The 26547-nt window shown below is 41.2% G+C and overlaps 2 long non-coding RNA genes across 4 annotated transcripts in view; one reads left to right on the top strand and one right to left on the bottom strand.

Moving 5' to 3' along the window:
* The window catches only part of LOC308476975, a 67293-nt gene extending 47042 nt beyond the window's left edge, over window positions 1-20251 (bottom strand). For both annotated transcript variants that reach the window (XR_013986301.1, XR_013986302.1), the window contains exon 1: window positions 19907-20251. This is a non-coding gene — a long non-coding RNA (uncharacterized lncRNA). The remainder of the gene's footprint in view (window positions 1-19906) is intronic.
* The window catches only part of LOC308476927, an 808687-nt gene that overhangs the window by 47006 nt on the left and 735134 nt on the right, over window positions 1-26547 (top strand). The window contains exon 1 of one of the 2 annotated variants that reach the window (XR_013986193.1): window positions 20389-20848. The exons of the other annotated variant lie outside the window; for it this stretch is intronic. This is a non-coding gene — a long non-coding RNA (uncharacterized lncRNA). Of the gene's footprint in view, window positions 1-20388; window positions 20849-26547 lie in introns of those variants that run through there. 2 annotated transcript variants of the gene reach the window in all.

Raw genomic sequence — 26547 nt, 5'->3', positions numbered from 1 at the left:
TGCCCAAAACTGCACAGGATGGTTGATATGCTGGAGGAGTCTGGTCTCCAGGGGGAGCTCTATGGCCTGTAGTTCTGCCAGAAGATCTGGAAAACTCTGAGGGGTGCTAGGGAAACAAACTAGGATACCAGGATTATTTGTGGCAGGGGTCAGCATGGTGCCTGTGGGTCCAAATGTGTCTATGGTGGATTTCCATGGTGCCCACAGGGTCCATTCTGCTTTCCCCACTGAAATTAGGCTTGAAAGTAGCATTCTGTTATAGCCAATAGAAGAGGTTTCAATGTGTGCTTCCTTGTGGTGTGTGCTTCTCATGACAATCTCTCCCTTTTGCAAATATGCCCATAAGTGGTTGGTGAACCCTGGATTAGGGGAAGCTATTATTGTTAAACTAGTATAAAACCTGTGTATAGTGTTCCTTTGCTAAGTTTCAAATACATATGCCTACAGGCTAATTCTGGAAGTAAATAACCACAGGCATCAGTCTTAGTAATGTGTAGCATCTTGTTCTACGTTGTTGTTCCTGTTGTTAAAACACGTTTTTGTTGTATTCTGCCCCTAAACTGACTTCCACTGTAGAACAACCCTGAAGACTAGACAGGATTTTGTTGTTGTTGAAGATGTCACTATTGGGTACATATATAATTCCATGGGCAACTTTTGATAGACAAGGGAGGTGTCATTTGATTAAAAATAATCAACAGAACCAGAGTTTCAATGGCGTCATTCCCTTCAGAAGGGGGGGAGGGACGTTGGGGAGCTGGAGGTCTTCAAAGATGCAGTACTTTTGGTTACTGGACATCATGACAATCGGAACTAGATCAAGTTAGGTATCTTTTCATTCACAAATGTAATGGTATCAAATATAATTGAGCAAGAGCAATTATATAAGTATATGTTCAAGAAATATGTACAAAGCCCAATGCTTGAAATACATCTACAATGCTGCTGCTATTATATTTATCTATGAATATTATTTATTATTTATTATTACATTTGTATACCACCATATACTCCTAGATCTCAGGGCAGTTCATAACATAAAATTACAATATAAAAAACACAAAATACATAATAAAAATAAGAACAAAGACAACCCAATAATCCCTCCCTTGCAGGACAAGGCATCAGACTTCCCATACCCCAACCCATATAAATAAGAGACCAATAAGACTGGGTTTTGTATTGAATACAGATGAAAGAGGTTTGGCTTGAGCATGGGGCAATCTAAATACTTCCGGCCCACCCGCTGGAAGTGACAGGTGGTCAATCCAGGCAGGGATTCCTAAGACCTACATTGCAGGGACCTTCTTCTAGGGGAATGCCTTTGGCTCTGGCCCCCCTGGGCATGCAGACACGGCCACTCCCCCCAGATCTCTTTAACGGAATACCCCAGCTTTTGGAGAGGCAGGCAGGGACTACAACCTCCCCTCCATCCAAAACAAGGGATTGGCCCAATGCTCAACCAGTTGTGATGAATTGCTATGAAGTAGGCAAAACCACCGTGTAAGAGCCAGTTATCCTGGTGGGCAAATTCCTACCCGGCCCCATAAAGAACGGCAGACACTGTAGCCACAGCAAAGTCATTGCCTATCAGTGTAAACCATGGGTGGGTGGGATGGGGGAAAACCTGGCGCAGGAACAAGCAGGCTGTGGGCTGCTTAAATGGGCAGGGGGCAGATCAAAGGGAAGCCCACCGTCGGCTCCACTGGCTCCGCCCACGTTCCAGTCTGCATCCCCATTGGCCAATGCAGGGTGCAGGCTAAGATCCAGCTCCTGATAGGCGGTGGGGGCACATACTCCCTCCGCCTATCAAGAAGGGCACTGCCATTTGAATTTCACAGTTGGGGCCCCAGTGAAACCCCTTCTGTCCGGCAATGCCACCACACCAAGAGAGGTGAGCGGACTTCCACAACACATTTAAAAGTGCATCAGCTGTCAGCCAGCCAAAGGCCTACTTAAAGGAACGTTTTTGCCTGGTGCCTAAAGCTAACTTCCTTTGAGGCATCCCAAAGTTATTTTTATGTATAGGTATATCATATGTCTTACATACAGGTGGTTCATTATAATGAAAAAGCATGGAAATCTGGGAGCACAGTAGCTTTTTGTGAATTGAGCAGTAGGAACATACCTCTGAGGAATAGGAAATGTTTTGATTTACTAGCGGCAATAAGAAAGAAAAAAATCTTACAGCAGTTTTGGTCAGTCTTGCAGAAAGCACTAAAACATCTGCATCTGGGGGGGAGGGGAACTGTCTCTGTGGCATTGATGACATGCAAGATAGTTTTAGAATTTGTCTCCACATGGAAACGATGAAAAAACTCAGCTGAACCGTTCAAGGCAGTAGCTTCATTACACTCTGCAATGATTTTTTTTATTCCCCCCCTTGCAAGGTATTCCAGCACTTCATTCTTCTTTGTGATATTATGAGACAGTAGCTTTTCTGCGACGACATTAGAGGCATTTGTGGAGTTAGTGGCTTTCAGATTGGGCAGGAGGAGTATCCTGAAGTCTCTCCTTTCTGCTAATGTGACTTCAACATAGGTACTGCATTTCCTCTGCAACCTCGTAATGAAGTGCAAGGCTGAATATTGACAGGTGAAAATAGTATTCTGGTTTGTTGAGAGCTTGCACCTCAGTCACCTCAGTGACTGCTATACTGAATGCCATTTCCTGGTGGCAACAAATATCGTTTCTGTTTGCCTACTTAGTAAAACCGTGAAAACCATGTATTAGTCTAGTTATCATATATTGCTTCATCAAAGCTAAGCAATCATCATGGGATGAGAGTGAACCTGTACTTTCCCCAATATTTCTCATGTAAGTTTAACACTATGATGAGATCTAGACATGACAACAAGATGTGCAAACAATGACAGACCTGCACTTTGATAATATTCCTACTGCTATCACTTTCTTCTTTGCATTTGAGCAAAGCTTAGGAGCATCAGATATTGCTTTATACTGAGTCAGATCATTAGTCTATACCATAGTTATGCAGGGAGATTTATGACTACTCTCATCATGTTCTGTTTTCTTTATTGCACAGGAAGCTGCCCTAAAATCAATCTAAACTAGATGAACCAATCTAGTGCAGCAGCCAACACTCTGGCCCCTTAGGGCTTCAGGCAGGGGTCTTTCTTATCCCTACCTGGAGAAGGCAGGGACTGAACCTGAGATGTTCTGAGCACAAAACATATGCTGTACTTTCAGTAGAGTGATGATCCTTCTCCGACATAGTCATGAAGTTGGGATAAGTGTTGAATTCTGAAGTCTTCAACGAGTTACAACCCAAACATTTCCATTTGACTGACATCTTTAGCTATCTTATCACTGAAGACTGTGTATGGTGTGATTTTAATTATTTCTAAGCTACAGTATTCAAGTGGGTAGCTACTTGAGGCCAATATTCACACTGCGGATCTCCTGACATCTGTTTTTCTGTTAAAAGCAGCAGGAGGGCACCATGATCCATCAGAGCTCTCTGGGATATGGGATGGTTGCCCTCTGGTTTCTGTTGGTAACCATTCCCTCTCTGTGCCATTCTTGCTTTTTGCCTGTCAGTCGTTTCTCTAATGGACGAACAGCACTGAAGGGTTAGCAGCCCTGGCTTAAGGAGAGAAAGCATCAGAGACCCATGGAGAATAATGTAAAACAAAAAGGAGATTTGAAAAGGCTATTTAAAACAGAGACTTCTCAATGTCCAGGCAGAGATATGAAAAATCAGACAGTCCTTATGGTATCGTGGACCCAAGTTGTTAAGGGATGTTTAAGTTAATACTAGAACCTTCAACTTGCCCATGTAACATATGGACAGCCAGTACAAGTTTTTAAACACTGAAGTTACATACAAGTAGTTTTCTGCCCTGCCAACAATCTAGCCTGCAGCATTTTGTATCATTTGGTGTTTCTGGACTAGGCCCAAGGGTTGGATGCAGATAGAGCTCATTGCAACAGTCAAGTCTTGAGGTTACCAACGAATGAATCACCTTATGTAGAACAATGGCCTTTAATGAAATTGCATGAGAATATTTAGATCACACCCTAACTTTCCTAGTGTCTGTAGGTGGCCAGATGACACATGATCTTGTCCGGTTTATGTAAGTATCACTTGTTGATTTTTGGAGAACTGAGGAGCAGCTGGTCCTTCTCCCCCCGCCCCCAAATACTGTTTCAGCTTGAGGGGACAATGCAGAAATGCTACATATAAGGAACTGAGAATCATTTTGGTGTGGAATTGACTTCCACGGAACTAGGAGTCCATTTGTTAGCTGAGACTTTTTCAGTGAAACTGAGAACTTATGAATTAATGGGTTGTAAGATGAAGACACATGGAACAAGTAATTGAAGTGAGCAGTAATACAGAATGGGCTGGGTCACCGGAGCACTTCTAGCTATTATTCCAGGCAGAGTTGCTCAATAAAGGAGAGAGAAGAAAATGTATGTTCTCTTGCTACAGCCTTGTGGTGTTTTCTCCCCATCATTAGGAAATATAAAAGGTTTCTATCCTTTAATGAATTTTTCTGCATACTTACGGCTTCACAGAAGTGATACATTTGATTTAGGCTTGCCTCAGACAGCATCATTTTGTGCAGAGTAGTTTTGTAATTAGAAAAGTGGCATTTGAAACGTCAAAAAGAAGACTTCTTTTGGTTTGAAATTAAATTATCATATTAAGTTGAGTGTGTCTAATGTGAGGTTTGGATGTGTGTCAGAATCTCTGTGGTGTATGTGAGTTGCATGGAGGCTCAGTGGTAGAGCCTGGCATCTGCAGTTATGAGAAGCTCAGGTAGCAGGTGATGAGAAATACCTATGATTGAAATGCTGGAGATCTGCTGCCAGTCATAATAGGCAGTACTGGGCAAATAAAGCAACTTTTATGTTCTGATGGGGTATGAGATATGAAAGTACCTCACGTTGATCCCACTGAAATGAATTGTCCAAGTGTCATATATACTACAGCAGAGCTATAGTAGTCTGAAGAGAGATCTGGTTAGTTCTCCTGGAGGGTCATATTAAAGGAGGATTAGTGAACTAGTGCCTCATCCTTAACTCCACAAAACAATTCACTGGTTCTTCTTTTTGGATTTCCCCCAAGGGGGGCAAAGCTGAAAAACCCCAGAATTGGGGGTGTTAATTGAGGTACTTAAAATAGGTGCATGTTCTGTTTGTGGCTCAGTTGTGATTGCCTTTCTAATTCTTAAATAAGAACTACAAAACTGCAACATTGTGTGTGTGCTGATGAGTTGCAGTTCAGCAACATCTGGAGGGCCAAAGGTTCCCCACACTTGAACCAGACCAAAAATTACGTATGGAAACATTTAAATATTTGGTTCCAGAATGAGCAAATAATGACCTACAGCGGTCTTGGTTTAACTGACCCAGAAAAAGGATGTAATTTCCACACACCCCATATCTTATCAAATATGCTTTTAGTCTCTAATACTGGCATGAAAGTCTCAGACATTCTTCTGTGCTTGCCCTCCTATCCTGAGCTTTCCTTTCTCCATGGTCCCAGACTAGGAACAGAATTTACTTCCGAAATCTATTTCTCTGTTTTGCAATTTTGCACTGTAAATTCCTCAAGCCCTCTTGTACACTCTGAGTGATTTACTGAGAGCTCAATAATGATTTATTTTCTCCAGTTTGAGTGATCAATGAGAAGCAATGAAGTGTACTTTGAACTTTAGAAGGCAAAGAATAGCCATTTGTAATGGGGAAAACAACTGGAGAAGGGAGACATGGCAGTTTGATTAAATATTTCAGCAGTGGCACCATTCATATCACTCAGAGTGAAGAGGCAGAAAAAAGCAGGGTCTAACAAAATTAGAGAGAGGCAAGTCTTAATAAGAACTGTCATTTTTTTCTAAGACATTCGCCTTCAACTGGTAGGTTGGGGGATTCATAAATGGGTCACTCCCACGTACCTTTGGTCAAATCAGCTGATCAACCATTCACTTTATTAAGGGAAGAAAGAGAACAACAATACAAGAGAAACATGCTAGGGTATGGTCTGAAGGTGCATCAGGCTTCCACCTTGCTGAAGCTAATTAGTTCTGGATCTGGTCAGTGTCTGGGCAGCATGACCCATGCAGAACCACATACACACTGCCTTGGGTTCCATGATGGATGAAACATAGGCTACAAATTTTCGGTAAGTATGTAAGGCTGCAATCCAAACCCCACTTACCTGGGAGTAAGCACCACTGAATTCAGTGGGACTTGCTTCTGTGTAAACGTCGTTAGCGTTGCAGCTTAAGCCCATAAATATAGTGTAAAAAATAAAAGTTGGTTGCAATGCCTGGAAAGTTTAAAAGCTGCAACATTAAATATAGCACTCCAAATGCCTGGATGCTTCTGAATGAATTGCTGTCATGGACTTGTCCATGGTTCTGATTATAATTGCAAAAATAATAGCTGAAGGGTAACATAGCTTTTGAAAGCGTAATGGAAAAGAGCGAAAAAGAGAAATTGGCTCAGCAATAGCTTACTTAATTTTTCAAGAAAACAAGCAAGTATTGTGAGATTCTTAAATTGAAGGAATATATATTGTTAGCCTCCACAGGTGTCTTGAGATGCAGCACATAATTCAGAAGAATTTTTTCCCCTTTAGAAATAAGGGGGAGAAAATCACCGCTTTGCTGCTGCTTTCTTATTTACTAGCAGGCTTTTGCTTAAATTGAGAATGCTGGGTTTGATTTATCTTTAAAATGTTAAGTGAATTGTGAGATTCTTTTTATCAATAACAAATAGCAGTGTGTAATAACCTGCTGGCATCCATCTTTTTTTTTTTAATATATATTTATTCAAGTTTTTCAATACATAAACATATTTAAACAAATAACATTAATTATTTGACATCTTTTTATCATTACTTTGGACTCCCCCACGCCTCCCGCACACACTTGCATCGTTAAAGAATTGTTTCCAAACAAATTATCATTTTGTTCATAATCTTGGATTTGATCATTAGCATATAGTTTAAACTTAAATCTTATTTAGTGGTAGACAATTACTTCTACTCTGACATCCCAATCAACATTCGGCCAAATTACAATACTTTTGCAGATAAGTCTTGAATTTCTTCCAGTCTTCTTCCATCCTCTCTTCTCCCAAGTCTCGAATTCTGCCGGTCATCTCAGCTAATTGCATATAGTCCATCAGCTGCATCTGCCATTCTTCCAACGTAGGTAGATTTTGAGTTTTCCAGTTCTTAGCAATCAGTATCCTTGCTGCTGTTGTTGCATACATGAAAAATGTTCTGTCCTTCTTTAACACACTCTGGCCGACAATGCCCAAGAGGAAGGCCTCCGGTTTCTTAGTAAAGGTGTACCTAAACACCTTTTTTAACTCATTATATATCATCTCCCAAAAGGCCTTCACTCTCGGGCAAGTCCACCAGAGGTGAAAAAAGGTTCCTTCATTTTCCTTACATTTCCAACATTTATTGTCAGACGAATGGTATATTTTGGCCAATTTGACTGGGGTCATGTACCATCTATATATCATTTTCATTACATTTTCCTTCAAAGCATTACATGCAGTGAAGTTCAGCCCAGAGGTCCATAACCTTTCCCAGTCTTCAAACATAATATTATGCCCAATGTCCTGTGCCCATTTTATCATAACCGATTTGACCATTTCGTCTTGTGTGTTCCATTTCAGCAACAAATTATACATCTTTGAAAGTACTTTAGTCTTAGGTTCTAACAGTTCAGTTTCCAACTTTGACTTCTCCACCTGGAATCCTAACTTTTTGTCATTTTTAAATACTTCTTTAATCTGAGCGTAGTGTAACCAGTCCCGCACTTTATCTTTCATTTTCTCTAAACTCTGCAATTTCCAATTGTTACCATCTCTTTCTAATATCTCCCAATATTTTGGCCAATTGGCCTCCATATTGGCTCTTTTTCGGGCCTTAGCCTCTAGGGGTGACAGCCACCTCGGAGTTTTATTCTCCAGTAAGTCTTTGTATCTTATCCAGACATTAAATACTGCTTTCCTGACAATATGGTTCTTAAAGGCCTTGTTTGTCTTAACCTTGTCATACCATAAATATGCATGCCATCCAAATGCATTATTAAAACCTTCTAAATCTAATACATCCGTATCTTCAAGAAGTAGCCAATCTTTTAGCCAGCAGAAAGCTGCCGCTTCATAATACAGCTTTAAGTCTGGCAGGGCAAAGCCCCCTCTTTCTTTTGCATCCGTTAATATCTTAAACTTAATTCTGGGCTTTTTGCCCTGCCAGACAAATTTGGAGATATCTTTCTGCCACTTCCGGAAACACTCTGTCTTGTCTACAATCTGTAGTGTCTGAAACAAAAATAACATTTTTGGCAATACATTCATCTTGATGGCAGCTATTCGGCCTGACAAAGAAAGTTTTAATCTTGACCAACTATCCAAGTCTCTCTTAATTTCTAACCAGCATTTTTCATAGTTATCTTTAAATAAACTCAGATTTTTTGCTGTTATGTTTACCCCTAGGTATTTCACTTTCTTGACCACCGTTAACTCTGTCTCCCTCTGAAACCGTTCCGACTCAGTATCTGTCAAATTTTTCCCCAATACCTTGGTTTTTTGTTTATTTAATTTAAATCCCGCCACTCGACCAAAGTTTTGAATCAGTTGTAATACTCTTTTCGTACTAGATTCCGGCTCCTGTAATGTCAGAACTAGGTCATCTGCAAACGCTTTAAGTTTATATTGTTTCGCTCCGACCTGGATCCCTTCCACCAGCCGATCCCCTCTAATCATATTCAGGAGCACTTCCAGAACCGAGATAAATAGTAGTGGGGAAATCGGACAGCCTTGTCGTGTACCTTTTTCAATTTTGAACTCTTCTGTAACCACATTGTTAACTATCAGTTTAGCCTTTTGTTCTGAATATATTGCCTCAATCCCATTCTCAAACCCCCGTCCCACTCCCATTTCTTTTAGATTCCCTTTCATGAATTTCCAGGATATGTTGTCAAAGGCCTTCTCCGCATCTATAAAGATTAAAACTGCTTTAGTATTTATGTTTGTTTGCAAAAGTTCCAATATATCTATGATGTTCCTTGTATTAGCATACAGATGTCTACCTGGGAGAAAGCCTGCCTGGTCTTTATGAATTACTTCATTTAGAACTTTCTTGAATCTACGTGCCAAGACATCTGCAAATATTTTGTAATCCACATTTAAAAGGGAAATGGGACGGTAGTTCTTTAGTTGTGTCTTTTCACTTTCCGATTTTGGTATCAATGTGATAAAAGCTTCTTTCCATGATTCCGGCGCCTTCTTCCCCTCCATAATTTCATTGCTGACCTCCAACAATGGTTGTATCAGGTAGTCTTTCAATGTCTTATAGTAGATGGAGGTCAGCCCATCTGGCCCTGGCGATTTGCCCTGTTTCATGTTCTGGATGGCCTGCTCAATCTCTTGTCGTGTTATTTTACCATTCAAAATTGTTTTGTTTTCTTCTGACAGCTTTGCTAATCCATTTTTCTCCAAGAATTGTTTAATCTCAATTTCATCTTGTGGCCCTTGAGTATATAACTTTTTAAAATATTTCTGAAAACACTTTCTGATCTCTCCAGGGTTCTGGATGCTTCTTCCTTCAATCTCTAGGTTTGTTACCGTATTTAGTTTTTGTCTCTTCTTCAACTGCCAAGCTAGCAGTTTTCCACATTTATTAGCCGATTCAAAAGTTTTTTGCTTCATTATTTTAATCTTCCATTCTATTTCCTGGTTTATCAATTTAGAATATTGTGCTTGATAAAGTTTAATTTCTCGTAGAATCGGCTGGGACTTTGGGTTAGATCTTAACTTCTTCTCTAGCTCTTTAATTTTTTCCAAAATTTTGTCCTTCCTTTCATTCTGTGATCTTTTCTTTATGGTATTCTGTTGTATCAGGAACCCTCTCATCACGGCCTTGCTTGCGTCCCATATAGTTCTTTTTTCCACCCTGGTGTTCATATTAACCTCAAAATAGTCCTTTAGAGTTTTTTGGGCCTTCTTTACAATCTCTTGGTCTCTGAACAGGCCATCATTCATCTTCCATCTAAAGGAGCCGGTTGGGATCAGTGTCATATCCATTCTCAGTGCGTTGTGGTCGGAGCATGTCTTTGGGCAGATTTCCACCTTTCTAATCTTAGGTGCCAGACTTCTAGTTATCCATATTTGGTCGATTCTTGTCCAAGTCAGTTGGGCTTCAGAGAAGAATGTTCCTTCTCTTCCCAGGGGGTTTCTCACTCTCCAAATATCAATCCAGTCCATATTGTCAGTCATTTCAAAAAAGGTCTTTGGTAGTCTTCCCTCTTTAGTAACATTTTGATTCTGTGACTTATCCATATTGGTTGATACGACTCCATTCATGTCTCCCATCATGATGATGTTGTTGTAATCCAGATAATCCAGCATAGTCTCATGCAACTTCTTATAAAAATCCGATTTTCCTTCATTTGGGGCATAGATTCCTAATATCAAAATTTTTTCTCCTTGATGTTGTATTTCTATTGCCAAAATTCTTCCATTTTCATCTTTAAACAGAAATTTAGGTGAAAGGCTCTCTTTTGCATAAATCACTACGCCTCTCTTTTTGACTGTGTCAGAAGATATAAATTCCTGGCCGAGTCTTTTATTTATTAACACTTTTCTGTGGAGCCTAGTCACATGTGTTTCTTGTAAACAAATAATGTCCAATTGTTCTTTTTTTAAAATGTGAAAGATTTTTCTCCTTTTCTCCGGACTGTTGCAGCCATTTATATTCCAGCTCAGAAGCTGCAGAGACATCCTGAATAAATCTGGTTATTCTTGCTGGGGTGGTACCTTGTTCTCCGGTCCTTGAGGATCCGAGGGCGCAGGCTCCCCTGAAGGTTCGGGCCCTGGTGCTCCAAGTCCTTTGTGAAGATCTTCTCCGTGTGCTTCCAGAAACTTGTCTCTATCCTCCAATGTTCTAATTTTGATCTTTTTCCCTCTGAAAGTAAAAGATAATCCTTGAGGAAACTCCCACCTGAAGATAATTGAGTTGCTCCTCAACAATCTTGCTAGTTCCGTGTAGTCAGATCTAAGGTCCAACAGTTGTTTAGGGATATCCTTGTAAATTTCAATTCTCTTGTCCAGAATGTCCAGTGACTTCCCGTAGTGCAGACCCAAAATCTTATCCCTTTCCTCCTTGGATCTCAGTATAATCAAACAATCTCTGGGCTTCTCTTTCCTCCTAAATCTTCCAAGCCTGAAAGCAGATACTATTTTAAAATCTTTTTCCTCTAACTTCCAAAACTTGGAAAATTCTTTGGTCAAAAACTCAATTAAATTGTCTTCTTCTACTTCTGGTATTGACCGTATCCTCAAGTTGGCCTCCCTGTTCCGCAGCTCTGTCATCAAAAAGTGAATCTGATGTTCTCCAACTTGTTTGCTGAGTGGTCTAACTTCTTTCTCCAATTCTCCCAGTCTTTGACTAGTATCCTCAGCCAATTTCCGGTTTTCACCTACAGCCTCCTTCAACTCTCCAATGGATTGGACATTCTGTGCAACTTGTCCAGTTAATCTATTCAGACTTTCTGTATTCTGGTCAATTTTAGCCGTTTGCAAATCAGCCTTTCTGTCCAAAGCCTCCAATTTTTCAAAAATTTTATCTAAAACAGAAGCACTCCCTCCTGAGGCCATATCTTCCAATTGTAATTCTTCCGTTTCTCCCTCCCCTGCCTGTGACAGGGAAGCCGCCTCTGTCTCAGGAGGCAAAGTGGAAGGCAAAGCAGGCACAGATGATCTACGCTGTGAGGCTGCAGATAAAGTTAAGGTTGTTTGTTTGGTTCTTCCCCTTTTCCTTGTTCCACTCATTCCAAAGTTATCTAAAGACCAAGGTCAAACTGAGTTGTTCCCATGAGAATGTAGAAGCCCAGATGCAACAGTCAAACAGAAGGCCGGGAAAAGGAAAGTAAAACACAGTCACTGCTGTAAGTCCAAAATCCTCTAGAGGGAGCTTAAAATGTCTTAAGGGAGAAAGTCAAGTCCAATTCAAATTTATAGATCTAATTCAACATCCAACGACCTCCACAGAGTTAAATTTTTACAGAGTATACGTAAGGCAAAACAGTGTTTCAGACAGTGCCTAGAGTGCAGATGTTTCAAAATAACAAGTTCCAGCTCAGAATGTTTCAAAGTCTAAATTCAAAGTATCCAATGTTGCAGACTGGTGCTCAGTTACTCAGGCAGCTCCAGCACCTGGGATTCTTATTTAATTTGTAATCCACTGGTTCAACAGAAGAAAGACATCCTTGTTCCCAAATAAGTCCAAAAGCAAACAGCTTAAAATCTCTTTGCCCTGGTAGCTATTTTAGATAGGTGCCAGCAATTGATTAAAGCATCGCTTTTAGTCTCCACTCCTCCTGTTCTTTGCTTTCAAGTTCAGTGTTAGCGGAAGACGGGCTTCCTGTTTATCGTCACTCCGCTTTCAGCCAAATTCAAGATTTTAAAGGTCTCCAAAAATTCTTAAAGTCCAAATTACTCACGAGTTGCAGCTTTTCTGAATTTGAAGATTGCAGGAAGAAAGGTCAGCGCTCACCGGCAACAGCAACGCGGCTTCGCTCCGTTGATTGCGCAACGACCCACAGCGCCGCTACCCCCTCCGCGATCCGGAGCCCCTTACGGGGTCCCTTCAACGTTTTGGGGGCTGCTTCTGGCGCCCGCCGGGTCCCGAGACTACAGGCTGCTGCCGCCTGTAGTTTTCCTTAATGGGTCTCCGCTTCGCCGTAGCGGACGACCCGTTTTCAGCGGAGCTACCCTCTCCTTACAAGGATCGGGCAGCCATTGCCGATCGCGCCGCCTCCGGAAGTCCCTGCTGGCATCCATCTGTCTTGGAAAACAATGGAGGAGTACACCTTTGGGGGTGAGGTCAAGCTGTTGGAAGTGACCTGTCCTGTACAAAAGCCCGGGCAGTGTGTATTGGAGGTCCTGGGCTGCTCAGACGACAAGACTTCCCCTCTCTCCCTTTCTGATGTGGGCCAAAGGAAAGGAAAACAATACATTTGGCACCAGTTCGGCTGCAGGAGTTGCCGGAAGGAGGCATACAAGATGCCATCCAACCATCTTAGGGACTTTGCTCTGGATTTGTGTTGGGTTTATTTCTTAACCTTTTCTTCCCAAAGATGTCCCACAGGGCAGCAGAGTACATATTTTTCCTCAGGGTTTACTCCTGAAGCCTTTCTCATGAATGAGTGTAACTGCAAGGCTGTAGAGGTTTAGGATCAGAGTTTTACTTCTCATAGATGGGCTACCTTCCCAGGTTTACAAGCTCCATCTGCCCCTCACTTCCCTCTACGGCACATGCAGAAGCAGCTTTATTGACCTGTGGACCCACTATTGGTCTCGTCCGCTAAATCCACCAAAGTGTGTCTTTGCATGCAGGGGAAGTCCCTAACTCACTGAGGGTTGAGACCCATCGGCTAACCTCACCTGGTTTAGCAGAAGCCGTTCCTGGGGTATGGCCTCTGTCGCATGCTGACAGCTTCTAGGAGCCACAGATGAGAGCTGAATGCAGGGAGGGGGGGACAAATGGTGGGGGAACTGCCCCAGAAGGAGCATGTCATGTCCCCCACCAGAGATACTGCTTCTCTGCTAACACCCCATACACCTCAGTGTTTAATAGGAAAATTGGTTAAGGAGGCATTTGGACCCTTGGATGTCAAAGGAATCAAAGGTCTGTTAAAGGGGTTAAAGCAAATAAGGCCTTTAAGAACCATATTGTCAGAAAATCACTGTTTAATGTCTGGACAAAATATAAAGACTTGCTGGAAAATAAAACCCCAAGGTGGCTTTCACCTTTGGAAGCCAAGGCCCGAAAAAGACCCAATATGGAGGCCAAATGGCCAAAATATTGGGAAATTCTAGAAAAAGATGGAGACAATTGGAAACTGCAGAGTTTGGAGAAAATGAAGGATAAAGTGCAAGATTGGTTACATTACGCTCAGATTAAAGAAGTTTTTAAAAATGACAAGAAATTAGGGTTCCAGGTGGAGAAATCGAAAATAGAAACAGAATTGTTAGAACCTAAGAGTAAGGTACTTTCAAGGATGTATAACTTGCTGTTAAAATGGAACACACAAGACGAAATGGTTAAATCGGCTATGATAAGGTGGGCGCAGGACATTGGGCATAATATTATGTTTGAGGACTGGGAAAGGTTGTGGAGTACTGGATTGAAATTTACTGCATGTAATGCTTTGAAAGAAAATGTAATGAAAATGATATATAGATGGTATATGACCCCAGTCAAACTTGCAAAAATTTACCACCTGACTGACAATAAGTGTTGGAAATGTAAAGAGTGTGAAGGAACATTCTTCCACCTCTGGTGGACTTGCCCTAAAGTGAAGGCGTTCTGGGAAATGATTTATAATGAACTGAAAAAGGTATTTAAATATACCTTCACTAAGAAACCAGAGGCCTTTCTTCTGGGTATTGTCGGCCAAGGGGTGGTAAAGAAGGACCAGACATTTTTTATGTATGCAACAACAGCAGCAAGGATACTACTCGCAAAGCATTGGAAAGCTCAAGATCTACCCACACTGGAAGAATGGCAGATGCAACTGATAGACTACATGGAACTGGCTGAGATGACCGGCAGAATTCGAGACCTGGGAGAAGAGAGGACTGAGGAGGATTGGAAGAAATTTAAGAATTATTTACAAAAACATTGCAACTTGAGTGAATGCTAAACAGGACGCTAGATCAAAATAACTGAGCACCACTAAATTTAGATGATTTTAAGAAAATAAGTGAGATTGAGAAAATATAACTCTTTTTGAGAACTAGAAGATTATGAAACATAGAAGGGATATAAGAATGCAAATAAGATAATAAATTGCTGACAAAATGTTATAACGATGAAAGTGGGAGCGGGAGATGCGAGGAAGTCCAAAGAAAATGTGAAATCATGTTAAGATACATGTTACAGTGTTTATTATGTTTATTTCTATTGTAAAACCCAATAAATTTCTTTAAAAAAAACAAAACAAAGGTCTGTTAAAGGAAGAGAAACAGAAGCTGAATGAATTCTATGCATCTGTCTTCACAGCAGAAGATATAGGGCAGGTCCCTATGTCTGAATTAACTTTTGCTGGAAGGGTGTTTGAAGAACTGGTGGTGATGAGAGACAAAGTTCTGGGCCTAATAGGCAAAATAGAAAAGGGAAATTTGTTGGATCTGAAGGGCATCCACTTGAGAGATCTCAAAGAATTCAAATGTGAAATTGCTGGTTGAACTTGTCCCTAAGAACTACTTCCATACCTGTGGACTGGAAACTGTTTTACATGCTCTTGTATATAGCCAACTATATGCCTACGTGTGTGTGTGTGTGTGTGTGAGAGAGAGAGAGAGAGAGAGAGAGAGAGGTTGTGCCTACATACTACTACTGCTGCTGCTGTCTGCTTTAGTAACACAGTCACACTAAGGCACCATTGTGATTTCATGCTGATGCTGCATGCCGGAAGAAGGGAGAGTGGCCATTGGCCTCTTCCAGCAGCCTCTTCTTATGATTTTGGAAGCAAGTAAGATTTTATAAAAGTACTAAAATACAATATATTTAACACCCCCACATATTAAAAATCTATTCTGCCTTGGTTACTGCATTTACATAAAACAATGAGAATTTCACTGCAGTATAACATATTTGGAGTATATTGGGGGAGGAAGCTAAATATTGATTGTTCATTAAATACATGTGGATAATTAATGCACGTAGGCACATTAAAATGGCAGAATAAGCAACACAGCTTTTTGAATCAAATACGAGGCTTTGGTCACCCATATAAAGATGTTAAAGGTATTGGAATTAATGAAGTAGTGGGAGAGAAAGTGGGAATAGATTGGGCTGAAAGCAGAACTCAGTGGATGTTAATTAAAATGTCTAGAGTTTCATTGTGTGGAAGGAAATGAATTCATAGTTAAAATAGGCAAGACACTGAGATCTATGATTGCATCTCACACTTGTTTTGTTCAGTGCTGCTATGTAGGATGGAGGGACAATCAGCTCAAGAAAGTGGTGCTGTGGTGAAGGTGTTTAATCTTGTTTTATGTTCCTAATGTGTATCTTTGTCCACATATGTTGAGAAATATGCATGTACTGGAAGAACATGTTTTGTCTTTAGCTAGGAGTCATGGTGTGCCACGGAGCAAATTCTGCAAGGAAGGGGGAATAAGCCACAAGATGGCAGACCAAAGTTTAGAATAGAAGAATATGGAGTTTATTACAAAACAGAAATATACATTGCAAATTTATTAAAGAAAGAAAGAAAAGAAAGAAGAAAACACAAATAGAACTCCCCCGAATAGAATGGTAATTTAATGATAAACACACATTAGATTGTCAATCTGAAAAAGATCTGAATGATTGATCAATGTCAGACAGGCTTGTGCTAAGCAAGTACGATGAGCTCAAATAAACAGAAACACAGAGAATGGAAATAAGTGGCACCTGAAGCAATGTATGATTACAGAAAATGAACAGCAGCCAGGGGGGCCTGCCTCAATGTGCCTGGAAGCCAGTTGCCTGCCTTCTTATTAGAGGGAAAGAAGCAAGCATTTTGTTGGAAGTACCTATTGGGGAAATTGACCTTGGCAATGTTCGGAATTCTAATGAATATGTTTTGCTATTGCCACAGAGCCAGTGGTGAACAGATTAAATTATAGGGAATAAAGGAAGAGTCCTGCTAGATCATGCCACAAGCCAACGTAGTCTAGCATTCTGTTCTCACAGTGACCAGACAGATGCCTAAGGGGAGCCTGCAGGCAGGACCTGAACGCAGTGGCACTCTCCCCATTCATGATTCCCAGCTACTGGTATTCAGAGGCATTCTGCCTTCGATGGTAGAAGCAGAACACAGAGCAGTCATTGTATTGAGAGTGAAGCAGAGGTACTTGTAGAATTCAATCTTTGTAAATTCCAACTCGAACCAACCCAATTTGCATTCTCTAGACTGATGTGCATAGTTATTCAGATTTTGTACATCTCTAAATTTTGGAGTGCAATTATTGGCTAAAAATGTACCAAAATGTCCATTTTGGGATCAAATAAGTTTACAAATGTGTTTTTTTGAAAGAAAGTACTTTGAGATGTGCATTTCTGTTTTTTTGTATATAGGGCTAGACAGAAGGACTGACTTGGGTCCCAGGTTATGGGTGCCCAGTGGTGCCTGTGACATAATGTGGCGTCATGACGTCATGTTGTGTCAGTGGCACGGCAGTGCTTCCTTGGTCTCACAGGGTCTCAGAGGTTATGTCTGAGGTGTCACAAGACCTCTGACGTGACTTCCAGTTTCTACTGGAAGTTGTGTTCAGAGGCCTGGCAGGGCCTCCAGTGTCGTCCATCATTTCACATTACTTTGTATTTTTTTAAGTCCTCCTGAAAATTCACCAGCATTTTAGTGTGAATTCAGTTTGCATGCAATTTTGCCTCATATTTCCCTAATAAAATGTATTTGTGTGTGTTATTTTCACTAATATATGCATGTTCATGCAGACTTCACCCTAGTATATGCATTTTTTTGTACATGCATTTTTGGCTTGAGAACCATGTTTCAAACTCTGGAGAACTGCCAGTTTGAAAAGATGGCTGCGCTTCCGTTTGTGTATTGTATCAGAACGTGTGAATTAGGTAAATTTACCTTTAATTGTGAACTGAATCAGATTTTTCTCCCATGCCTAGACACCAGGCTGGGGAAAGTTGCAGTAGAAAAAGGTAAACTTAGAGGTTCTTTTTGTTTTCTCATCAGTCACCCAACCTGGCTTTTAGCACAGATTGTCTCTCTTTGTTTCCAATGAATATTGAGTAATATATTGAAAGTCAAGCTATAACTCTGGACTCATGGTCATTTGAGTTTGTGTCTATTCATGCAGATACCAATATTACTGGCCTTGACACAGGTGAGAAGAAAGGAAATAGAGTGTTCCTGTTACCTTCCTGTCACTATTATTTGCCAATAGTGGTCTAGATAACAACTTCTAAGTGACAGCAATCTTGCTCCTCTTTTGCCAGATAAATGCTACCTGGAAGGATAAAATACATGGCAGTAACCTTTCAGCAGAAAAGACTTTGAAAATCATCTCTGTTAAAACTAAGCCGTGGGGTGAGCCATTACTTTAGAATTTCAGGTGCTGCCTCATTTGCCCAAGTGAAAAATGGAGCAGGCAATTACAAAGATTCTTGTTGGGTTACCATTTACAGTTTGCGTGATGGGCCCAGACTGCTGAATTTTGTTATGCTGACTGGTAAGATCTAGGAAGGTATGTCCCATGTGACTTGGAAGCCATATTCAACATTGGTGGTGAAAATGCTAGTGCTTGATCTCAGATGCTGTGACTTGTTGCGAAACCTCCCTGATCTGTACTCTGGATATTACGGGGGCAATCCTTTGAAAGGTAAGCCTTTCAAGTGTATTGTACAAAAAGCTTAGGAAAGAGCTACTAAAGAAAGACAAGAAGTTTGAAGCCTGAAAGCACAGTGGAGAGCTTGCTTTGTTCTCAACCACATTCTTATTTTGGATAAAGATAAAGGGATATGACTTTTCACTCTAAATGTCCCTGTTCTTCTTTATCAGCACTTCAGGGAAATACAAATGTTTGGAATACAACATACCGGGTATGTAGAACAATAAGGAGGCACAGCTATGCAGGGAGAGGATTAGAGATTGGGACCTCACTTTCTTTGCCGTATGTAGCTTTTGTTAATGTGATTGGGTTTTGCCAGATTTGTTTACTCATTTCCTTCTTTCCAGCTTTTATACTAAGTTGCTGCTGCTGCTATTTTGGTTGCCTATTGAACCTGCTTCCTTTCTTCTGAGATGAAAGTGTTGACTCTGCGAACCGTAGCTTCTTAAGTATCAAAGAAACAAGTGATCCCATCCAAGTTGCATAGCAAAACAGCAGCAGCAGCAGCAGCAAGCAGCAACGGCAGCGGCAGCAATATTCATAATTGCAACCCAATTTTACACTTTAGAATGATTTGCAAAAATTCAAAGCTAAAAGTGTTCAAAGGCAATAAAAGGGCCAGTCTATAAGACTGGGCATTTTCTCAACCTTTGGAAGTGCACACTTTTATTCCAAGCTTTTAATTAAAGATTTGTCCTGCAAACCAACGTTTAAAAGAATGCTGTTCTATGAAACAAGGGAGTGAAATGCTAACAACAGGAAAAGAAAAACAATGCTGCTTATGAGTTCCTCCCCAGACTAAAAAGGAATATCTATCTGGATGGAGAAAGACAACCTGGTATTTCCCCCTGAAACTGGTAAGATGATTTATGTATAGAAGCAGGGATGGGTGACCTGGGGTGTTTGTTGCCCCTCCTCACTTTCTTAGTGGCTATAGGTAGCCTGTTGCTAGGCCAGGTGCCAAGGTCAGCATATGCCAGGGCCCATAGCTTGCTATTACTAGTGCTGATGCAGGGTTTATTGTGTGTTGAGGATGAGGCACAGTCATTGTATAACCCCACCCTTTACCTGTGTTCATAAAAAGAAGTCCAAGCTATACCTCCGAGAAAGAGGTACAGGACACAGAGTACATCCTAGGCTTGCTGTGTCCCATGATGGCCAATAAAATGCTACGCTGTCACTTAAGAGTCAGTGTCCTTTGGTGCTGATGTTGACTCCTCAACAGCATTTTAGTGTGAATTTCTCTTCATACACATTTTTATATGCAGTTTTGACTAATGTACACATTTTTGCAAAGCAGTTTTCCCAACAGCAATGCGTTTTTGTATGAGATTTTTACTAATACCTTTGTTTTTATACACGCTTTCCCCGATGTATGCAGTTTTGCAAACATTGGATAACTCTGTCACAAAAGTGCAAATATCAAAGGATAACTGTGTCCACACATTGTTCCAGAAAGTGCTAATTTGATTAGATTTGGCTTTAAATGCACGCTTACCTGAATTCCCCCCATCCCATGGTGGTTATTGGGGGTTACAGGGACCTGGTCAGTGGATGCTCCACAAGACTTTCTTGATTCTCTGAGAAGCTGGTAGACAAAGTTACACCTTCAGGGTTCAGGAGTCTCAGTGAAGAATCTGGTGCTGGCAGGCCTACTGGGGGTGGGATGGGGAACGAATCCATCACCTCCTTGGACCTGCTACTGCTTGGGGTCTCTAAGCCTAAAGACTTGGGTTCTGGGGCCATGATGAGGGGGCATTGGCTGGGGCCTATGTGAAGATAGCCCTACTTGACCGTCCCATGGTAGCTCCCCTTTCTCCTGTCATGTAAGCTTAGAAGGCTCTCTGGCAACAAGAGAAAAAACCTGCCAGCTGCTTATTTCTCACCACACGTGGATTCTGATTGGCCTCTCAGCATTCTCTAGTTCCTATGGCAACCGGAGTTAGCCAGTAGTCACTTCTCTCTTCCTTCAGTTGCTCCAGGGTGGGGCACCCTTTTTTTCTCCTGGGACGTACCTCTTCTTGGGCGACAGGCAGGGTCCCCAGCAAATATATTACTACGGGTTGGGGCTTCTCCTAAGCTCCCAGGCTCTCTGTGCTTAGATAATAGGCAGCAAGCTCCTGGCACTGCTTGCATCCAAGCTTTTATGACAGTTTGATTTTTCCCTCCAGTGACTTATTTTTCTTGTGGGACAGAAAACAGGAATTTACCATAAATGCCCTGTTCTGGTAAGAGTTACAGAGGGTATCTGAAGGAGGGGAATAAGGGGACAGGGCTTCTTGAAACTTGACTCCGCTCTGCAGGGGAAGGTCTCCACAATTCACAGGCCATACTGGAACAAGGAGGGACTCCTCCTGAAATGGAAAGGAAACACTCTGCTGGGCAGCCAGCATGGCTAAACTCTGGAAAACATCCTGGTAACAGGCCCCACACCCAAAAGGTAAGAAAACTGGAAATGAAAGGTAGAAGGCAGTCCCAGGAAGCCCTAACTACGTCCTTTCTGTGGTATTTATATGTGCAAAAGCTGCCCCAGGTCATTTGACCCTTTAAAAAACATAGTTCTCTTTTTCTGTCCTGGAAAAGGCTGCACAAGAATATCTGTTTAGAGTTTAAACATAACACGTTACTGTACTTTGAATACTAAAACATTTACATGTGTGTGTATATATATATGAGACTGACAGACTTATGAGACTTTACAGATGACTTCTGAGGCACATAGCAGCATAAAACAGACTCCTGCTGCTCTCACAGTAAGACTCACTAACTAATATTCTGCATTGGATAGCAGACCTAACTGAAAAACTGCCTACTGGGGTGACATCATCGAATTATATACTATATTAACTCTTTCCATAGCATTTTGCATGCACCGCTCCCACACTTTCCATGCAGCCTGTAGTTCATGAGCTGATATGCACAGAAACAGAGGTGGCTTCAATGTCTTGACACTCTCTGAAACGGGACATGCCCCAGCTAGAATATTCCTGCGTTCTCTGGTAGAGTAAGGTGTATTTTTTTTTAAAAAAAAGATCCTTCAGGATATGGAAAAATATTGCATACTAGGGATGGGTACTGCACGTCCTATGGTTTCCGAACCCTGTGAAGGAACCTCCTCCCAAAGGCTGCATTTGCTGAAGCCAAGACATGTGCTTTGTAATGCCGTATGAATGTGTAGCTGCTTTGAAAGTCTCATCCAATGGGGCTCTACCACACTCTTTCCTTTAGGAGAGAAAACTTTTGCAACTCCTTTCCTAGGTGGCCGTATACCCAAACTCACTTTATTTTCGTGAGCAGGTTTAAATTGAAATGGGCTGAGGACAGCTGCCCCATAAAACACCTCTGGACATTTATTGATGGTTTCCTGTGTGCTACTGACTTAGGAAGATAATAGAAATGTTTCACAAAATGTCCTGAAGATTTCTTCTGACCCTTTGGCATGTAACACTTTCCCAATAGTTCACTTATGTTTCTTGTTCCTCTGTTAGTTTTATATTACTCCGCATTTTGTCGATATGTGTATGATGGATTTTTTTTTTGATGGTTTCACAACGTGGAGTTCTTTCCAGATGGGGAAAGATTTAGTATAATGGGGCTTTTTTGGTCTTCTTTTTGTTATGGTCAAATTGAGGCTATATTTTTTGAACAACTGTGTAACTATCCCTTTCTAAAATGTCAACAGTCTTTTGTTTTGGCAGTACTTTCTTCTATTCCATTCATTTTCAACTAGGGCAATGCTTTCAAAAGGTGAGGCAAACAACTGCTTCGGTTTCCCTCCCCCTTCCAGTGATGAATTGGTTTTAAGATTTGTCAAAAAGGCATTTCAGGAGACCTATGGGGTAAACAAAGTAAGTACAGGATAGTGATGCACAAACTTGCTGGAAATTCATCAGCATTTTAGTGTGAACCTCTCCTAATATAGACAGTTTTGCATGCATTTTAGCTTAATATAGACATACTTGTAAAACAGTATCCCTTAATAGAATATATTTAGTATGTTGTTTTTACTAATGTGTGCATTTTTAGGCACACTTTATCCTAGTGCATGCTTTTTTGCATACATTGCCCCACTGGAGAATTGTATTGCAAAATTCAGAGAAGTGTGACTTTCAAAGAACAGTTGCGTTTTGGAAAGTGCAAATTGGTAGATTGGCCTTTAAATGTGAACTGAAATTGAATCTCTGTTCCATCCCCACTACAGAGTGAAAGAAACTAGGACAAAGGTGAAACATATAGACTGAAATTCTGCGGGAGGCAGATTGAAGTTACGGTCTCATAGGGAGTGCTGTCAGGACAGGACTTTAGGGCTAATGTTCGGGATTCCCACCCTGTAGAATGAGCAGGAAGATCCCAAATGCAGCAGGGCAAGATGATTTTGATTTAATTTTGAATACACAATACCATTTGGAGAGGGTTGTATTATAAGGTCTTTTGAAGTTAGCTCAGTAATAATATACACTACCTTGACCTAGTTCAGCATGACACAGCGGGGGGGGGGGGGATACACAAGCACATTGTAAGGCATATTGGTCTAAACCAACATGGATTCATGAATACACAACCATGGCTATAGGTTTGCTTCTTTTTACCCCATTCCCTTTGTGTGGGATCCAATCCAGCAAGGAAGGATATCCTGCACAGAGAGCTTTTTGCATGTGGGTTATCCTTACTAGTCAAGGTACCAGTCCATAGAATGACAGATTTTCATTGTAAATTCTCGTTGGATAAAATACAGTTCATCTACCTGTATGCAAATTTAAGTGATCGCATGATTGTGGATTGTAACACTTTGAATTGCAAGTGGGGTGTGTGCCATATTTTTGATTGCCCAGCCATATTAAACCTGAAAGTACAGTGGTGCCTCGCAAGACGAAATTAATCCGTTCCGCGAGTCTCTTCGTCTTGCGGTTTTTTCGTCTTGCGAAGCACGGCTATTAGCGGCTTAGCGGCTTAGTGGCTATTAACGGCTTAGCGGCTATTAACGGCTTAGCGGCTTTAAGAAAAAGGAAACAAACTCGCAAGAACTCGCAAGACGTTTCGTCTTGCGAAGCAAACCCATAGGGAAATTCGTCTTGCGGAACGACTCAAAAAACGCAAAACCCTTTCGTCTAGCGAGTTTTTCATCTTGCGAGGCATTCGTCTTGCGGGGCACCACTGTAGTAAACTATCAGGGAGAGGGCTAGTGTCTACATACAGGGAGGTGTTTTTTGGTTTTGCATTGCAAAATAATCAGTGTTATGATCTCCCACCTGTAGTTTGAAATGGTAGAGCCCAGAATGTTCCATCTAATTTTGTAAATGGTGTAAATCTGGAATAGAGAGAAAAATGAGTGCATATACTCTTGGTTTATTTTACAGTGTTTTTTTGTGGCCATTCAAGGATTGGTTACAGCTTGAGTAATCAGCTCTGATCACCACTCTTTAGGGAACAATCCTAACTCCCATTTGCCCAGTGGCAGATCTGTAGGGAATGTGGAAGGTATCTCTGCATCAGGAGTTTGACATTTCGTCAGCCAAGGCAGAAGGTGTGTCTGTGTGTGTGTGTGTGTGTGAGAGAGAGAGAGAGAGAGAGAGGTAGGGTTTTCATAAAATCATAGAATGGTAGAGTTGGAAGAGACCCTGAGGGTCATCTAGTTCAACCCCCAGCAACACTGGAATCTCAACTAAAGCATCTATGACAGATACCCCGCCTTTTGCCATGCCTGCTGCAGGCTGGTGCAGAACAGAGGCCCAGATTGGGACCACTGCCATTAGCTGGGCCAGCTTTAGGATCCAGTCTAACTCTGTCCCTTCCCACCCCAGAGATGACTGTTTTGGATATTTCTGCTGGCTACTTTCAGTGGGCCTAGCAAGGACTTTCACAGAGCCCACTGACCAATGTAGCTGAACAGAGCCAGACAAAAAAGGTCACTTCTGTTGCATCCAAACCCTGTACAGCATGCAGATTAGGGTTTTGGGTTGCTGTGTTATATGCTTACTCTGTATCTGCTTTCACCTTTTGGCCCCTCTAAATCAAGGTGTGCTTTTGTGTCAGAGCTCAAGGTGTCTGCAGTTAATCTCTTCTTCAATGGCAGCTATGAACAGATTTTTCAGGTGTAATTATAATGTGAAGAAGGCCTATTGATTAAAGGTCAATAATTATCTGAGCAGGAAAGTAATCCTCTGCAAATCTCAGACCTGTTTCAGAGACATTTTGTATTATAAATCTGCTACTTAAACAGAGGAAAAGGAGACAGTAACTCCTTTCCTAAATGACTTGAGAAAAAGATTTTGGAGGCAGAGAAACATGAAAAATAAATTCAATAAAACCCAAGCAATATTCTTCCCCCAAACAGTATGGAAAACTTATTTTCTGAAAAATATGGCGAAACAAAAACTTCATTAACGTGGTTGGTCTGACCCCCCCCCCCAACAAATTGTTACCTTTCATTAACCCAGTGTTCAATTCCTGGTCGTTAACATATGATTAATGATTAGATGAACACTGTTTTATAGTTTACATACTAGGTCCCATGACACTGCCTCTTCTATTCGTACTATTTTTACTCCTATTCCAAATAATGTTCTAAATCTTCTCTCTTGTTCACACACATACCTGGAGTTTTGACTCCAGAGCTCTTAGCACCCTGGCTGTCTGTTCCATTGCATTTCAAGCATTTTGTAAGCTACTTTGAGAACTTCGGTTAGTAGACAAGGTATATAAATATTTTAAATAAGCAAATTCTATGCAGCACAGTACTGTCATAAATTACTGTAGATGCAAACTTAATGGGTATACAGACTTTCATGTATTTTTGTGTTCTGTGTACGGTTAAATAGTTCTTATATATTAAGAGAAGGAACAGATGCTGGAGAAAGGCATCTTCTTTAACCCCTTTTCATTGCTACATTATTTGCTTTCTAATAACAGACTTGTTGCTAGTGGGTTCTGAATATATCTCCAGTACTGAAACTTAAGGCCATTTTTTACCTCTTTGGTGTAAGAGAACTGGACTTTCTGACAAGCAGCGAAAGAACAGGCACAGAGGAAGAGGTGGGGAGAAGCAGTTAGCCACAGGAATTCAACCTTTGTACACACACAGAGAGACGGAGAGACACAGAGAGCAGGAATTCAGCTGCAAGGCTCAGATAGTGACCCAGACACAGAAATAGAGAGAGTGCAATCACCCTGATTGCGTAGACTCAGGAGATTAGCCGAGAAGCGCGAAAATTACAGGAAGAGGAGGTGAGGGTTTTCCTGTTGGGGGAGAAGGGGGCGGAGCTCAGTCCAGGCAACCATGGCATCGGTGGAAGAAAGACTGAATTAGCGGAGCTCCAACCGGGGCTTTTTGTTGAACCAATAAATCTTAATTAATTAACAGCCAGAGTCGTCTCGTGTGTGTGTGTGGGAGAGACCCAGGCCTTACATTTGGCTTCACCACACCTCTCCTCTGCTACATCAGTAAGGAGGAGATTGGAAGCTTTCACTTCCATTTGCAATTATAATTATTGAACCTGGACAAACCGTGGTTAGTGTTACCTAGGGTTTAGTGAAACAAACCAACTTCAAGCATGTTCCACTAACTGAACCATAGTCAATGCTAAGCACAGCTCCTGATTCAGACTGTTGTGATATACAGTTACTGATTCACATGCATGAAAGAGTTAACCTGAGTCCTGAGCTCAAGTTACCAGAGTGTATATGGTTTAGCAGGCTCTTAGCAGCCTCTGCTTCCTCTTCTCAGTCTCTCCTCTCTTTGTGCTTCCTATGTAAGGCATCTTGAGTCCAGTCAGGGGAAAAGGCAGAGTTAATAAATAAATAAATTATAATAATAATAAGCAAGAAGCCATGTGGCCATGGCTCCCTGCAAGTGAAAGGAATCTCTGTAAAAGAAGATTTTACAGCTTGCAACTTTACTAACCCAAAGATTGCATCATCCTTTTTTGTAAGGAAACCAAGTTCTTTTCTTTTTAAGTTATTTGGAGGCTTTTTTCATCTTAATTTTACTGTCAACAGAGATCTGGAAACTTTGTGAGTAAAATATTCACTTATTTTCAAAGTGACTCTTGGGGCTCTCTCTTCCCCTCAGAAGGTCACCCAAGCATGAGCATCTTAAGCATGTGCTATACAGCTTTTATGTTTGATTTTGCTAATGAGACG

The sequence above is a fragment of the Podarcis pityusensis genome (genome assembly GCF_964106645.2).
Source record: "Podarcis pityusensis genome assembly, chromosome: 5".
NCBI classification, from domain to species: Eukaryota; Metazoa; Chordata; class Lepidosauria; order Squamata; family Lacertidae; genus Podarcis; species Podarcis pityusensis.
The sequence above is the reverse complement of the archived record's forward strand: the minus strand, read 5'-3'. Positions and strand labels throughout refer to the sequence as shown.